The sequence below is a fragment of the Falco cherrug genome, chromosome 2 (assembly GCF_023634085.1).
Source record: "Falco cherrug isolate bFalChe1 chromosome 2, bFalChe1.pri, whole genome shotgun sequence".
In the NCBI taxonomy this organism is placed as follows: Eukaryota; Metazoa; Chordata; class Aves; order Falconiformes; family Falconidae; genus Falco; species Falco cherrug.
The window spans coordinates 100,497,648-100,515,910 of NC_073698.1; positions in this window are offsets into that span (position 1 = coordinate 100,497,648).

Below are 18,263 nucleotides of genomic sequence, written 5' to 3' on the forward strand. Positions count from 1 at the left end.
CAAAGATGTTGAATTAAAGGATAAGGACAAGGACATTGCTGAAGATACAAGGGGCATAATTTATGTGATAGCATATTTTATAAAACTTATTTTTTACCAAGTCAGTGCAGGCTAAAAGTTTGTAGTTGCTACACAAACATTTAATAAAGCTGCAGTAATGTTACTGGCCTAATTGAATAGCACTTAATTATGTCTTAGTTTCTTTTTTATGGTTTAAACCCTTGGGCCCTAAATCAGCAAATCTGTGTTCAAGGTGAAACGTGTGCCTAAATATCTGGCAGGGATGTGGCTGTTTGTGAGAGAGAAGAAAGGAACAAGTATTCAAGATTTTTAACTAGGGTGCTCATGTGGTCTTTTCTAATCTGGCTATTTTCCTTGGACATGTCACAGATTAGATATGTCTGTAGTTCCTTTACTTCTAGTACTTTTTTTTATTTTATAGAAGCTCTTGGAATATGATAATAAGATTTTTAATAATAACACATCTTTTAAAAGAGTCTGAAGTCAGCATTTTAGTATTGGAGTAGGAGTCAAGCACTTCTATTCATTTGTCAGTCCAGTCTTCAGTTAACACTTACGTGAATTTAGAGATATTCTTGGATGCTGAATGACTTCTATATATTTCCATTAAGCAGAATTATTTTTTTTATGTTAAGAGAAGAAAATATAATCCAAAATCAAACATTTGATCTGTTGGGATCAGAATAAGCATCTGATAATATTTATTCATCAGTCCAGAATTTCCACTGCTGCCAATGGAAGTTTTGGAGGCACAAGAAATAAAAGGTTTGGCTCAAGACCTTTTCTTAATTCAAGTAAAGACTTGCATGCTTGCAAAATCCCCTCAGATTTGGACTTAACATTTTTCTATGTCTTATACTTTCCATGATGTTTGCCTTTACCCCTTTTATGAAAACATACTTCCAGTGAGAGGCCTATAAAATATAATTTTCTTCCAAAATAAATTAAACTACAGCTTAACAAATACCAGTGGAACACTTCTTACATTCAGGCAATGTTTGGCCCTATGTCCTCTCTGTCATATTCTCTCTCTACTGAGATACCTGTTGTCCAGGATATCAGTCCTGAGTTCCTTTTGTAGAAATACAGAAGTTCATGGGGAAACTAAGTCTGTTCCAGGACTTCTGTTCTTAGGTACGAATCTACATGTCACTTCACGTGCTGAATCGTGTCAATTGAAGGCAGTCACAGGACACTGAATTTAAATCATAACTTCTTCCTTTATTCCTAAGTAATTCTCTGCAAGTTGTGTTAAATAAATAAATGACAATTTCACATTACTTCAAGGACACAACACTTCATTAATTAGATTTATTTCAGAAGTCTTCATTCATCTTTCAGACCAAGCAGGAGCCATGCATTCAAAGACAATGGAGCTTGTACCTATTCTGATTTTGAGAGGTGCTGGGAAATGAAGTGCTTGCCCTTGGTTTGAGAAGGTTTCAAAATTTTCACTTGGTCAATCAAAGCAGGTCCTGGATAGTTTCCATGGGAAGGAAAACTTGCCATTCCTTGCTTTTTTCTTTGAAAATGGAGAAAAAAAAATGTTTGATGTCTTTTTTTGAGAAGCAGAGTAACAAGATGTCTCATCACAACTGCACAGATTGCAAATGGCAGGAATTTTGTATACGTTTTTTGCTTTTGCTTCACAAAAAGAGGTTCACTGTGACCACGTCACTAACACAACCAACTGCTAATAATAAACATAGGGGTAGGAATATAGGTCAGAAAAGAAAAAAGCAGAGTATTCATGTCACCAAGGTCTGGTAAAATTCCTAAAACACCAGCCAGTTCACTTATGCGTTTTAGTGATTATCTTCAAAAGCTCATGAAGGCCAACTGAGGCACAAGAAGACTGAAAAAATGCTAAAGCTGTAGTTGAGGAAACATAAAACAGCCAGACCCTGGTATCAAGAGAGGTACTTTGTTTAATTCATTGCTAAACAATCAATCTAAAAGCATCTCTAGAATAACACAGTGATAAGAAGGAGCTGCTCTGGAAGTTTCCACAACAAATTGTATAATAGCAAACTAGTCACCTTCTCAGAAAAGTAATTAGTCCAGAGTACGGGAAGAGAGAATTGGAATGGTATATCTTACTTTAGCAGAACTTTTTGCATAGTCACACAGTATGTTCTCATGTCCAAACCAAAGAAATGTGATTTATTTATTATAAAGTGGGAGAACAGGTGTTTTCAAAACAGTTAAAGGGAAGCTTGGTGAACTGGTTGTCAATTAACAGGACATATCAACTGAATCCAGTTTAGGCCTGGTACCATTTCCACATTTTCATTAATGGTTATCAGGTATAGAGAAGACACTGAAAATGTCAGTATGGAAAAGACACAGAGAAAAAACTGAAAGAGATTAAAGCACACAGGACCAAATTGCAATTCAGACTGATATTTCTAGATTGGTGAAATGAGTGGAAATTAAAAAAAAAGTATTCAGTACATACAAATGCAAGAACTATATTCAAAAGGAAGAAACTGACTACGCATGCAGCAAGTAATTAGTGAAGAAGGACTTGGAGTAACTTAACAACATGATGCCATTTTAAACTGAACATCATCACTTTGACATCTATTCACAAGGACTGTGTGAAGCAACATAATGGAAATACCATGGATAATTACTCTCTTTGCAGCCAGGCCCAAACACAAAGAAATTAGAAAGGATGCAAGAAGGTGCTTTAGGGAAGATAATCTATAAGAGTAAGTTTAAAGTTGGGGTTGTCTGCCTAAGAAAAAAAGGCCAAATATTAAAAAAAAACAGTTAATCTAACGTGTAGGAAGTCCTTACAGAGGCAGTAGTCAGTTGTTTTTCAGGTAGGTTAGTGTGAGAAATAATAGTGTAACTTACTCCAAGCAAGCTCTAGGCTAGATACTAAGAAAACTTTGTAACTGTAAGAACAGTTGAACAATGTATTATTTTTTCCTTGAGAAGCTTTTCAAATTGCCATCTTTGGAGAAAGTTCAAAACAGTTTTTGGAAGAAGGGTTCACCGGAGTCAAGAAGACGCTCAATATGAGTTATGCATCTTCCTCAACTTTATTAGTTTCTAACACTACTTATATAGAACCGATACACATGCATATTCGTAAAGCAGAAATATAATTGCTTAGTAGTCACTAAACGCGCGCGGTTCTCACACCCCTAATTATCATGACTAAAATAAGCATTCTATCCATGCAGCTAATTGAGTTGCTGTGCTTCAGCCTTGTAGTTTGTTGCTTCCTATTTTCCTATACCGGGCCCTATCTTTCTTGGCCCTGCACCTGCTTTCCCAGCTGCTGTAGCTTGTTACAGCCACGGCCTGTTGGCACAACATAATTACTTGGTCTCAGGATTCAAGAATAGCTCAAGGCTACCTTTCTTGTTAACTTCATCACAGCAACTTCGGTACAATTCTGATTACAGGCCTATTCTAATACCAGGCCTGGATTGTGCAGATCTTCAGAGATTCTAAAGCCATGCTTCTGCAGCCATTCTTCTGCAACAGTTTGGTCTGATAACTGGTCACAGGTTGTCGAGATCCTTGTCTAAGAAATTGACAAATCTTGAGGTTCCCTCAACATCTACATTCCTATATTCCCTAGATTTTCCAAGGACTATGGTAAATGTTAATTCTATACACCAGTAATAGAAAGATTTGTTTGCTACTTTAAATCTATGCTTGTGATTTTTATCTACATCATCTTCATGATAATCTGAACTCCAATTCTTAACTTTTTATTACATGACAGGTATGGACACCTGAAAATTGTAGACACATGACAACTATGTCCACTGTGACCACATCTTTATGGTGGAAAATTCATGGAGGGATTTCTAGAAGCAGCTATGTCACAGATCCCTTTATTATTTAAGGAGTGTAATTTACAAAGGCATCTCACACCAGACCATTCACAGAGTTGCACAGAGCAGCAATAAGAACTGCAAGGAGTTTAGGTATTTATTTTACCCAACCTGGGTTTTATTTTTCCATATGTTTTCAAATAAGTATTCACCCTCTTTCAATGTAGCCAGCTAGTATGAAAATATTCTAAAAGCTGTACAAACACATGTATAGCTTGTACTCTCATTCCCTTTATTTTATTGTCTGCAACTTGAATTTTGAATGATGAAATACAGTGTAAGTCTTCACAGAGAACAATTAACACTCCATTAATCATTCCTTAAACATGTTTCCTGAAAATTATAAACAATAAGACAGAAGCCATTGCACACAGTGGGGAAATGCATGAAGAAGATCTTGGAGGATTATCATCTTGTGGTAGAAATAGGCGCTTGTTAGATCTGTTGCCATTTCTTGATATGTAAATCTGAAGGTTGGTTTGTGTGCCCTAAAGATTTGTGTAATTTTTGCAGCTATTCTTGTTGGCCTAACAAAAGGTATTATATTTCTCTGAAAAAATTTTCTTGCTGCTTCAGTCCAGTAATGCCAGCACTGAACAGTTAGCATGGATGTTAGTAACTTTGGTAAATATCTGGGTTAGAATCTCATCTGCCATAAATTGGCTAAGTCTGGCCAAAGAGCCACCCAAAATATTCACCCGTTCTGTGAGCATCCCCACCTCTTCTTTTGGAGGGAAGTTGAGTTTCATAGGTGATGTAAGAGCAAGAGAAAGAGAGTGCAAGCAATAGAAAGCATGGCAGTAACTGAGGATGTTCCTGTTTTTCAAGAGTCTTTTGCACATGGGAAGTTCTGACTCTCTACTTTTTCTTTTGAATAAACAATCTTTTCCTTGCCTGGGAGGTAGACATCTCATGTTTCTTTCCTTCCCATAGGCAAGACCCACTGTTACTCTTCATATAGTGAGTGATGCACCTGACACCTGGGGTTAGTGCGACAGGGAAGATGCTATGACATTGGATGGCAGCTGTGTAGCACCTACTAAGCACTTCTTTGAATGTGGGGCCTCCATAAAGGGAAATGCACGTTGGCAGCAATACTGTGCTATGGCTTCTTCCCTACTCCATGACCCCATTTGTCAAGCACAGCTGGCCATAATATCAAAGAATACACAGACTGGCCACATCTGGTGTGCCAGACCACTGAGTGGGAAAGAGGCATTAATACATGATGTCTCCCAGCTGCCAGGGACTGGAGATGGCAGCCAGTAGTGCAGGTCTTGATAGGTGTGGGAGTGGAATGTCATGAGATGGATAGTCAGGTTATAAAATGAAAAGAATAAATGGTGCTGTCAATTACCTCCTGTGGTGCTCTGTATCACTCAAAGCATACCTGACATCATATGCATGTTCCATAACCCCTGAATTAACAACACATGCATGGGCTTCACCATTACCTTTACTCCTAGCATCAAAAAATCATTAAGGATCTGACTGAAAACTAGGTTTTTTTTCCTTGTTTCTACCACAGATGGTCAATGGTATACTCATCAACTAAGAGCTGCTCTGTACTTTTCTGGAATGTTACAATTCTAGCTTCTCTGGAATGTTACAATAACAAACCAAATGAGCAACATTTTCATAAACTCCTGTATACCAGCCTGGGAAAAGAGAACTAGTAATTACGGATGACAAATGCACGCACTTCCTGTAGAGCTAGCATGCAAACTTCCCACTGAAATCCATAGGAAAGTGCTTGGACTCAAAATTGTCTATAAAAAGAAATCCTTAACAGTTTCCTAACTGAATCATCATTTTTGGTATAGTGGGCCTTGGAACTGTTAAGGAAATTGAAAATCTGAATATTTTGAAAGCAAAGGAAAAATATGGCAATTGGGACTTGGATATTTCATACAAGGGACATTTCTTGTGTAAAATGGAGGTTAACATTTAATAGTATTCTTTTAGAGAGCTAATACCTTGTTGAAGTCTCTTCACACTGTGCAGGACAGATACTACCCTGTTCATTTGTTTATATAAATCCTGCTGGTGTCTTCCTTAAAATCTGAATAGAAGTCTTACTAGGCAGTCATAGTGGCAGTATTACTGTGCCATTATTACAGCATCCATGGAAGGTGTGTTTACATAAATAAATATACATATTTATGAAAAAATGTAACAAGCATCATAATATATTCTTAGTAAAGTATTGTAACCAGCAACGTTGACATAATTAAAATATATTTCTAGTCATCTTTAGGTCTCACATCTGTAACTCAATATGGTGTGCGCGTGAAGAAGATTGCTTACAGTGTAGTCAGGCAAGGTGGGTTGAGCTGATCTATTACTAGATTGCTGCTACAAAAAACCCCCATGCTCTGCTTTCCCTGTTCCAGCAGTAAATTTCCCCTAGATCCCTTTACACCAGCTCTTTTGTTAATATAGGCTCCCTCTCAGCCAGTTCAACTCATTAATTTCCTAAAAAACTAATGGTGGGGTGGGGGGGTGGGGAGGGGCTTGGAGATTGTGGAGTATATAGTTTTCTGCCTGGTTAGTGAGCTGAACTGGCTCATCCAGGTTACTAGTGAAAGGCCCACAAGCAAGAAAACAAATATGCAGTGATTTGCAGTGAAGGGAAGCAGCAGCATCCCTTCCAACAGCAGTAAACTGTTATGCTTGCCCTGACATTTCATCTGACTTTGCCCTAGGAGTAACTAGGAAAAAAAATCTCTTAGAATATATTGAAATTTTTGTATTATACCTAAACTAGTCAATATATATGTTTTTCCACAGTCTTCTGAATGCTTTCCTGAAGCATATGTAAGTGTATATTTCTAACTGTATGTGGTGATGCTGACCAGAAGACCACTGTAGATGGAGGAGTCACTGACCCACATCACAGCTACCCCTGGCAGGTGCAGGCTCATGCAACACTCTGCTGCACATACAGTGTGGCCTTCAGACCCATCTTGTGCTGCTCACATCCCTCCACTGTAGGATAAATTTGGCCAGTAACTGTAACAGAGGAGCCTGCAGGCAGCTCCCACTCAATACCAGTGACTACGCCACCTCCATGGCCTTGCCTTTACCTGACAGTGCAGCAACAAGTTCACACATGCATATCTTCTTTGTTTGACAGTAGCAATGATGACTAGAGTTGTTTTCTTCTAAAAAATAGCTCAAATGACCAAACTGGGGCAACCCTACCGTGGATGGGCATTGCACAGCGTTCTGCATCCTGATTAGAGGCCCATTTGGTACTGCATGACTCCGGGTTTCCAGCACCTGAAGGGAAGCAAGGTTATCTATACCACCCTTTCCTTCTTTATAGTGCTAGCTCTAATAAATGCCACTGTAAGGTATACTTTACAGAGTGCCTTTCTCACTGCAAAGCACAGTGTATTTATTCCTCTTGATAACATGAAAGCTGTACAGTCTAATAATCATTCTAGTGAAGAAGTGTTACCTTTATAAAAGACAGATTTGGTAAGAAAAAGAATAATCAGGCAAATTCTCTTTTACAATGGTTTTCATTGTTTTTCACAAACCATGACTTAATTGCACATTCTCTAGACTATAAAGGAGGAACTCTCTGAACCAAATTGGTAGCAGCTTTCCAAGGCCAGAGGAATTTATGCTGATTTTTCCCTGTATTCTGGATGACTTGAAGACACTTGCCCTCAAACAGACCACAACCCAGCATTTCTCATAACCTTGCGCAGCAAAAGAAACATTTATCTATACCCTAGTCACCTCAGCATACTGAACACACAATTATGCTTAATAATGGCCATGAAGCTAACAATAATAAGAAAAACAAGTGTCTCAAGAAAATTCCTTTTCCCCTCATTAATGAACATTTTGCGTACCCTGGGAAGCACTGTAAGACACACACTTAAAACAAAGGTCTGTGTGGCCCCATGAACTTATGCTGTGTGTCATGCTGTTTCGTTAATCATAGTGTTTTGACTCATATAAATGGTTTCTTGCTGTGTCAAGAGAAAGCCATGTAAAGGGTTAAATGGAGAGGAGACATAAGTCTTTAGATACATGACCCCACAACATTAAAATTATGTGCAATAAAAGGCTTGGGGGACTGAGTTTTGAGTTTTCTTTATTGTGAACTTTTTTGGTATTTCAGACTTCATTTTGAATGTATTTCAGCTATGGGGTGCCAAGCCTTTAAAACAAAATGTATCCCGTTAATGGTTTCCTCTTACATCTTTCAGTTCCATTCTTAAACTGCTGGACAACGTTTAAGAGTTTTCAGCTTATGCAGCTCAACTTTTAGAAAAGTACAATTATTAGGATAAAAATAGTCCTAGTGATTCATGCAACATGTCAGCGAATCTGAGGGAGATTCCTAGCTCATAAAAAGCAAAACAAATAAGAAACAGGCTCTTTTTTGCATAATCACACACAGCAAATGCTGAAAGGCTTAATATTTGTTAGTTAAAGGGGTCAAAAGACTTTTTTTCCCTCTCTGATTAACCTCACATAAAACAAGGGTAATACATGTATACATAACATACAAAAGTTTAAGAAGCAAAACTACTTGATCATGGGAAACTTAGTTAGCAAAGACTGTCTTGAGCCCTTCCTCATTAGAGATTTCTTCATCTTGGCTGATGTAACCTGTCAGCCAAATTCAATTACTGAAGACCAGAACTGTGCTTCCTGACACTGTATGGTTTTCCACCAAACTGAGGAAAACAAAAATCAGCAGTAATTAGAGATGTCAGACAATCTCTGAAAACAAAATATAGCTCAGAATAATTTCTTATTCTCAGTCATACTGCTTTTGCCACCCTTGCTACTAGCTTTCTGTAAAATTCAATTGAAGTTGATAAACCTACATATGCAGCAAGGTATTACTAAATATAGACAGAAATGTGATAATCTGGTTCTGGGTATGGGAGAACAAAATGGCTAAGGTCTATTTCCCATTCAGCAAGAACCAAATGGATTGTGCCATCCCCATTGTTATAGCTGTTCTCTAAGTGCCTTTGGGGAAAAAAAAAAAAAAAAAAAAAAAAAAGGAGGAGGTAAGAAGCTGTTGCTTATGGCCATATTCTAATAACCTGGGTCATAGTGACTTACTCCCAGAGTAATCCTATGTCATGCTATTCAGCATGGCTGTCTGTATCATAATCTGCTTTCAATCTTCATCCAGATAGAAGCCTCAGGACTAAACCGTTACATCAAGTTAGTTATAAATTAAAGATAGCATTCTACACATATCCATTTTCTCCAAAGGTGCAGACCCTGATATGTGTGCATGTGTTTGTATGACTCTCTCTCTTTAGATAGGTATGTATGTGTGTGTGTGTCTTTTTGCATGTGTATACTTTCTGTGGTTTTACACATATATTCTCTTTGTGTATATATGTATGTATAGATGTGCATACATACATTTTTGTTTACACTCTGCCCTTATCTTGTGGATTAATGAAGAGGATAAATTGTAAAGACACACTGATTAAAATACAGTTTGTCCAGATTTATTTGCCCTGATAAGAAAAAAAATGTTCTTTTCCTTGACTGAAAAGCATGAAGTACTGTACAGTCCTACAGAATGAAATCTCAGATTTGAGGAAGACCAGCCAGTGTTCCAAACTGTTAGAATACCACACTTGCCTTAGGCTAGTGGAAGGAGCACTTTTTGTTATTTTGGAAGTACCTAGATAGTCCATGTCACTCAGGGGCTCAGTTATTGTTTTTTCTGGTAAAGGAGTATCTTCCAGTACATCTTTGAATTTCCCCTCTTTATCCCTCTCAGCCAGCATGAGATGCTTTGGAAATTAATGACCCAGCTGCAGATGCTACAGTGAAACAGTAAATTTTGCAGTTTTTATCATGTCAGGAAAACTCTCAGCTCTGGAAGTCTTTTATCTTATGTTCTGCCAGCATGATCCAGAGAAGAGACTAGCAGTAGCTAGCAGTAACTAGCATCTGATAATGTTACTTGAATGAGATTTACAACCTACAGAAAGAAAATAGATATTTTTTTTCTTAAATCCATCTTGATTTTCCTTGGCTTACTAATGATAGAAATGAGCTGGGGAGGATCACACTGTACATTTGAAAATACATATTTTAAAAGGGCATTGATGAAGTTTTCAATTGTTTTCTTGGTCTTGCCATTTTTCTCTTAGAAATGTAAAGCTTCCCATTTTCCAGACTGCCAAAATCTGTATCTAACACAGCAAGGGAGAAACAGTGTCTGTTCTCAGGCATGCATGGCTGGTGGTGGATATTTATACAGCACTTCCTACCTAACCTTTCCCTCTATTTTTTACTAATCTGCAAGACATGCTGAGAAAGATAAAAAGCAAGATTACAAGATACAACAGGCAAGACATGCAGAAGTAATCAAAAGAATTATTGCTGTTACAACAGGCTGATGAGAATAGAGGCAAGTGAATAAATACTGCTTTGTTTTGTGTTGGTGTAATCCTATTGACTTTGGTGATATTACACAGCTGAAAATTAGGAAAGATTTTAGCCTGTGGTCTCATTTGACACATAGACATAGTACACTCAAACCTTGACAATGACTATTTGGTGAAGAAAAGTTAAGAGGATGCAGATATAAGCTAGCAAATTCGTTTTTTTGGAGGTTACTTTATTAGTATTAGTATTAGTATTAGTATTAGTACTAGTATTAGTATTAGTATTAGTATGGCATCAAGACTATTCTAGGTTTTAGTTCAGGAAACAAAACTTTCATTATGTTTGGCACATATTTTCAAATCACAGGACAGTAGCTAGCAGATCTTTGTGTAAGAATAGTACATGAAAAACAAGCACTGAAAATGTTGAAAAGAATTATAAGAAAAACATAACTGAACATACAAAGTGAATAAGAATAGCACCAGAAACCACTGGATTGTTTAAGTCAAGTTAAATTTTGGAAGATTTATTTGCACAGTAGTTCAAATGTGAACTGCCTAAACTGCCTGAACTTGTTTGTGTCTGATAATTTTATTTCATGTGTCTATTAAATTAGAATAACACTCAGACACTGAGTCTTATTTCTACATTAGCTTCATAAAGTCCCTGAAAGGGTTTAAGTATGAAACCATCAACTAAGTGATCCAGCAACTCCAGCCTTTGCATTTTGGGACGGGCAGGGGTATGGGATTGTGTTACAGGCATAGCAAACAGTAATGTCCAAATTAAGATTTCCTAAGTCAGTGCAAACATTGAAAGCCTCAGTTTGCAGATATTTATAATTTCACTAAACTAATTGTTTGGATTGAAATTTTCCATGCTTGTCCTTTGCTTCTGATTCACGATTTATGTTTTTATTTTGTTTCTTTGTAATTCTTAAAAGTTATTGCTGAAAATGGCTCAGTTTTTTCCAAAAACAAAATTAAGGAAAAAAAATCTGCCAATATTGCAATCATTTTCCAACTATTTCATTGAAGCATTTGGTGAAGACCATGATGTTTGGAAGAACATAATTCTAGGATTCTAGGATCAAAGAGGGGAGGGGTGTGTGTTCTGTTTTATATCCCAGTCTCAGTTGGCTCCTTCTTCCCCCAAGTGATGTGCGTAAGGGTAGAACAACACACTGGATAATATGACTCCCACCATGAAAATGCTGTGAACTAAATTCTCAGTGCTGCTCCCACATCCTGTAAGGATTCCAGATTCCAACTTGTGGAACAAGAACCCAAGATTAAGTTGCCACACGTTTGGCATGAACTTAGATGTTCAGCATCTTTCAGAATAGGCTAGGCTTCTTCACTGTGCCCAAATAAACCTCAAGTCAAATTGAATAATGATTTGATTTGCTTACAAAGTATTGCAAACTTTGAAAATGCTGAACTAGATTATAAGGAAAGGAAAAAATACCCAAACAACAAAAAAAAAAAACCCACCAAAACATCCACATGGGAAATCAAGATGAATCCATGATACCAAAGGAATGTATTTTTAAAATGTCTTGACTCTGACAAATGTAGTTATATTGAAATCAACATTAAGTACATTGCTGGTTCGGACGTCACCATGTGAAAAAAAAAAAAAAAAAAAGCAAACAAATTTCTAAGTAAAACATAAAGACAGGCAATTACCAGAAGACCATAACCTTCCAAAAAGTGTCTCACATCTACATGCAAATGAAGACACATGTGATTCAATAATTTTACTTACAACTGTTCTGGGAACCTCAGCCTGGGACACCAAGAAGATAAAATGGGGGCCTCAGGTCCCCAGGTAGTGTGCTAATTAGTCATAACCCCATATAGCCGTATTGTGAAATTCTGGGTAAGCATGATATGCTTAGAGAGCTTACTAAATGTTTTCAGACATTTGAGAAATAATTATCTTGGCAGAATAGCTCTTTTAGATGGTTTTATGTCTCCTTTCAGGAAAATGTAACCAAATATATGGCAATTGAGATCTTCCCCCTCTGCTCCAGTGTGATTTTGAGTGAGACTGAGGGTTTGGAATTGAAATAGAACTGCTAGAGTGATCAAATCCCTCCTGCTTTATAATACAATGTGTGATTGAGAAAGAAACGCATTGTCTAGACTTACCTGCTGGGATTCACTGCAGTGAAACTCAAGGTTCTGGTCTCCTGGTCTTCCAATTTAGACATCTGTTGGAGCACGTCAGGGATCCCTGGAAGCTCACATGCCCAGGCCTCTTTTCCATAAAACAGAAAATTTAATATGGAGCAGAAACGTGGCTAACATGCCAATATCTTGCCTTGATACGAATACAGGATATGGGAATTTGGAACCCTTCCTGGGCTCAGTAATGTAAATAAATGTGTTCATTCTCAAACAGACTAAGAAGAAAACATTGTTGCTTTAGGATCTTTCTGGGTTCTTGGTTTTTTTCTTTCTTGATCTAAGATAGGGCCTTCTGACAGGCAAACACAGTAAGGTAGGAAGGATATCTGCTTCCAGAGATTAAGTTTACTAGATGATGACTACAATAGTAGCCATACATTTGATTTCCTTTCTTTCAGAGTTGTCTGCAGTGAAATATAGCTGGAATTTAGCTGCCATTTACCTGAAGTGTAAAAAATGGGTGCGTGTTTTATGCCCAGATGAGTATCTAAATAAGCAGATGGACATACCAGAGAACAAAAACCTGAAAAGAATATAATTATGTAATTTTGTCCTTATTCTTTAGGTGGTTTACATAGTGGCATGGAATCAAATGAAATATATATTTGTATGACAAAAAAAGCCTTTATATTTCACATTGTTTAGAGATTCTTTGGAATAAGAGATGTATTAAATGTATTTACCAAAATAAAGCAGCCCTAAACCAAAATGTGCTCGTATGTACTAGCAATGAGAACAAAGTTGGAAAATAACTCATGAGTGTATTAATAGAGTACATAGGTCATCACTGCCTTTGATTACCATTTTTTTTCTAATTCAGACTTTTTTATTTAGCCATGATATTGTTAGTGCTTCCTGTTTCTCACCACATTGCATTTCTGTATGTTTCAGAATCTGCTTCTGCAAGGTAACAATTATTGGCAAGACATTATGCTGATTTATACTGACATTACACTGGCATTAGATCCGCTCACTGTCTATTGCCAAAACTCTACTTCAGAAATGCAGGTACCCAAAAGTGAATCTAAGATTCAAGACATGTATCATGACCTCAGGAAAAGCTTTTGTACTTAATGTATCTTTCAGATGTTCTGAATGTATTAGTTGGCATTATAAAATGTATTCTCCCTTACTGTCAACCTTGTCTTGCATTTGGCAATAGACTTTTATGGCTACACCACCATTCCCTCTAAGCACTGTCTAAAACTGGACAAAAAATATATATAGTTTGGGGTAATATGAGGACAACTCATGTTAACTGGAAAAATTAAACACTTCTGAGTACATCTATCACATTATTTTAAAATTTCTCATGACAGAGGATTTCAAGATGTATTAAAGATATTGAGTACCTTCCTTCTCAATTCAAGACATCTCTAAAGTGTATCAGTTTATCAGAGGGAATAATTCACATTGGTCCCACCACTGTATTGCCATTCTCAGCTCTCGATTTGTACTTGCCTAAGAGGTCTTCTGAATTCAAAAATGTTCTGTATAAGGGGGGTTGTGTGGGCACAGGGCACAGAGCTGGTAAGATTCCCTTATGTTTTCTTTACGAGGACCGTAAGAAATATACTTTTTGTGTTTTTTCACTGGAAGGAGTTAGAACTATTAGGGATAGCTTGTATTCCAGTTGCTATGTGCCGGATTCAATCTGTATGGCTTTCTGAGATTCTGCTTTAAACAATTAAACACCAGAGTACCAAAGTTTCTTTCAGTTCTGTATCAATATTGAACAGTTTATACCTAGGAAGGTATTTTGCCACCTCTTTTAAACAAAAATAACCTCAAGCACTATGGACCTGTTCAGTCTTCACCTTCTAGGGATTCTTTAACTGTGTTCAGATGCAGCTGAAATCTGTGTGCCTGCATGTGTCTTCCTGTTGTTTATGCTTTCCTTTCACTTTGGGATATTTTTACAGTGCTTCATAATGTTAACCTAAATAGTGGTTCTTAAATTACTACAACTTTTAAAATGTGTGAACATATATCTTGCAACACAAGACTCTTTCTAACCTTACTTTCTTCGGTATTTGCATTACTAAGACTTAGGGTTTCCTGTCTCCCCAGTCAGTCAAATTATGTTTTCTGGGATTCCTGATGGCATACTTCTAATGTAGATTTTCAGTTTGATATCTTAGCCATATAGTAATAAAAAGTTTTTGAATGGGGACAGCAATTACTGAACCTGGGCTTGCATTCTCACCAACTGATTTTAAAAGAATACTCAATAAAAGAAATACTGCTGATGAAGGTCGTAATGCAGGCCACTTGTATTTTCCTTTGAGGTCTTGGTATCTTTGGGACTTGAATGTAACTGCCCAGCTTACCAGCACTGAGACGATGCTAGACACAGGCAGCCAGAGGCTGAAATGACATGACACTGCTCTCAAAGTGTGGTCTCACATGAATACTTAAAACATGCGTTTGTTTATATTATATAGCTTCCTGGGCATTTGTCACCTTAGCAGTCTAGTCCTGCTGTCAGCAGTTTTGAAGTATTTGTTATTTTATACACTGTGGACTCCTCTGTGCTCATCCTCCCTTTATTTTCAGTTGAAAGAATCCTTAGAGCTATCATTTAAACTTGTTTTGATTTCTCCTACTGTATCTGCTGAAACTGCATGACATTTCTTAGCCAGTTGGTTTTGTTTACTGCTATAAAAATGTCCCTGACATTATATGTCAAGGGGATTGATATATTTTTTTAACAAAACCTTTTTCTCCTTTCACAATATAAGATTTTTAATAATGAATATAGCCATTGGTATGTTTTCTTCTTATATGAACAAGAATATATTATATAAAAACATATCAGGGTTTAAAATGCTACCACAAAAGTAACGAGAACATGTGGTGTTCAGCCACAGCAATAAGGAAGGGTCCTTTCTTCAGTTGTCTGGGGTTTTGTCTTCAGTCTAGTTCTTGGAAAATAATTCAGTTTATTGTTCTTGGGAAAAAATATTTTATTTATTCATAACTTTAAGTAGGTGTGCCTAGTCAACCACTGTCGAGGGAAGAGGGTACCCACACCTAAGCGCTTTGCTGGACTGGGGCCTTAGCCATTTTTCAAGCCATCTGCCAGGGCTGTGTGTAGTACACAGCGATGGCATAGCCTTCCTCACCTGAACTATCCTTTCCTGACTTGAATAAAATCCCTCCCTTTCCAGCTTTTCTTGGCAGACAGTCAAACTTTTTGGTTCTTAGCTTTGTGAATCTCTCACAGGAAAACTAATGCACTCCCCAGAATCTTTCTGCTTGGGTTGTGTCAGGTTTTGTTATCATTTTGTTATCATTAATTAGTCCAATAGTTTTAATAAGCCTGCAGTAATTCTTTGAGCTTTGTTTCTTATCACTCCAAAATAAAAAGCAGATTTGGTGAAGGAAATCAGATATTTTTTAATTAAAAGAGAAAGACCTTCTAAAGTAAACCCAGGCAACATCAGAGGTAGCTTAATTCTCTACTAAACTGATACAGTTTTTCCTATAAAGGCAAACTTTCTCAAAACTGCAAACTAGATCTTTTGAAGGACTTAGCACATAGTCCTCGCTCATATTTTACATTACTTCAGGGCTAGGCTGCAGCTGGAAGGATGAAAAATTTGATACCAAAATCCATATCTGATTAGTGTTTCAGAAACCAGGTTTCCCTAGCTGAAATTCTGTTCAGAGAAAACTCAACATAAGCAATGCTGTGCAGTTGCAGTCTGTCTCAATCCTATTCCCAAATTAAAACCCAATGTGCTTGCTCTGTGGACAAATACTCATTGATGTCTACACAAAGCTTAAGAAAAAGAGAGAGATGGATCAACATGGTATTCTTGCATCTGTCTTCCCTGCTCTCCTCCTCCATCTAGTCCCCAACCAAAACATCTGTAGTTAATATTTTCATAGAGGGAATTCTCCATCTCACAAATAAGATGCTTGAGTCAGTTGCTCTCTTCCAAAAAAGGATTAAAACTATAGCTTACAGAAGTGCTCTGATTCAGGTCTTCTAGGGAAAGGTGACTTTCTGTGTCCCTCTTATAGCTACTGTACCTCAAATTAAGAAAATTAGATATTTATGGAATCACAGATAGACCAAGTCCAAGTGCTATATCTTATAACATGGACCGCTCTCCCTGTTCAACCGGATTTTGCTCCTATTGTCCTAGGGAGAGGTTGTTTCAGTATCTAAATCCTCTGATGGTTAAATGGCTGCTAATATCTAATCCTTTATCAGTTTATACATAATTTTCTCTTTGCAAGATTATCCTTTACAAAATTCATGTTAGGGATGATTTAAAAATGTAAATCTGTTCATCTCCAATCTTTCCTCTGAAAAACCTTAGGCTTTCAAAGGGACAACTCAATTTGTTTTTTCACAGTTTTCGTTCCCTGAATTTTTATTTCCCCCAAAAGAAGCTTTCTTTTCCGAGCAGTTTGCTTCCCCTGCCCCACCTCAGTTTAATAGGACCCTTTCGTATTCCTAAATTCTTTCCTCCATTACCTTTTAAGACAGTTCTGTCAATAACTCTTCCCTACCAAATTTTTCCTGTGATTTAAATACAACTTCAAATAAAAGTTTGTTAAGTTTGGGGGTTTTTTTCTTTTTTTAAGTCACTGGTACACAAACTGTGACTTATCCCATACAGCTCCCTGATTTTTTTGTTCTAGTTGATTCTATTGATTAGCTCTCACAGCTTACTAAGGCTTATTTTTTTCAAAAAACATTGAATGTTAGATTATTTATACTGAATTATTTTCATTATAGAATGTTAATTTTTTCTTAATAGTGACTATTGAATCTTAGATACATTTGTATTGGGGGGGGCGTGGGCTGTTTTGTTTAATTACTTCTGGGGTTTTTTTCTATTTAAACTCTGTTGGCTTGCTATGGCCCCATCCAAAATTATTTTCTACATACAGTTTCTATAAATGTCTTCACTACTTTTCAACAAATCTTATATAGCTTTATTTCTTCCCAGCTGTATAACTGATTAAGGTATTTATTTCCTTCTCAGACATCCTACCATTACTTGTATCATCTGTTCTGAGAAATTAGTGTGTTCTATAACTGCATAATTCTCAATAGCACTTCTCTAATAATAGTTGACAATCACATTGAATTCCAGCCCAGGGGAGGTAAAGCAAATTCCCATATCAAGCTTCATTTTTACACAGCTTTGAGCCAACTAGTTTAGTTTTCCATATTATCTAACACCCCTATTTGAGACTGTCATGACATAAATGTAATTTTTTTATATTTTTTATCTTTTTTGAGAAGTTCTTGTGACATGTTCAATAAAGGCTGAACCTACACTGACTTGATTTTGTTGGTTTTAGTTTTATATCCTGAAGTATCTAAGACAGACACTACTCTGATTCTTCTATAAATATCCCTTCATCAAAAGCCCTGGGAATTTTTTTTTAAAGGAGGTAGCTCCCATAAACTGTGTATTCTTTTCCTTATTATGGTTTTGGCATAAATTGTGCATCCTTGCTCCCTTCTATGCTTTCCTTTCAAATGTAGATTATGCTTTATTTTTTTCTTGCTCAAGATATCCTATATATCAGCTTCTCTCCCCTTGGGGCCCAGTCTCTAGTATCTTCATGCCACAGCTCTTCCTGCTTTCTTATGGCAGCAGATGCTCTCTGTATCGCTTTAGCTCTGCATCTTTCATTGCCTTTCTGTATTCCCCAGTGTACCAGATCTTTTCTGCCACTCAGTTCCCCACCTTGAGTTCCAGTGCCCTGATGCTCCTATGCTTACATTATATCAGTGTGCTTGTTCAAATAACATAACCTCCTGCTCATCTCATTC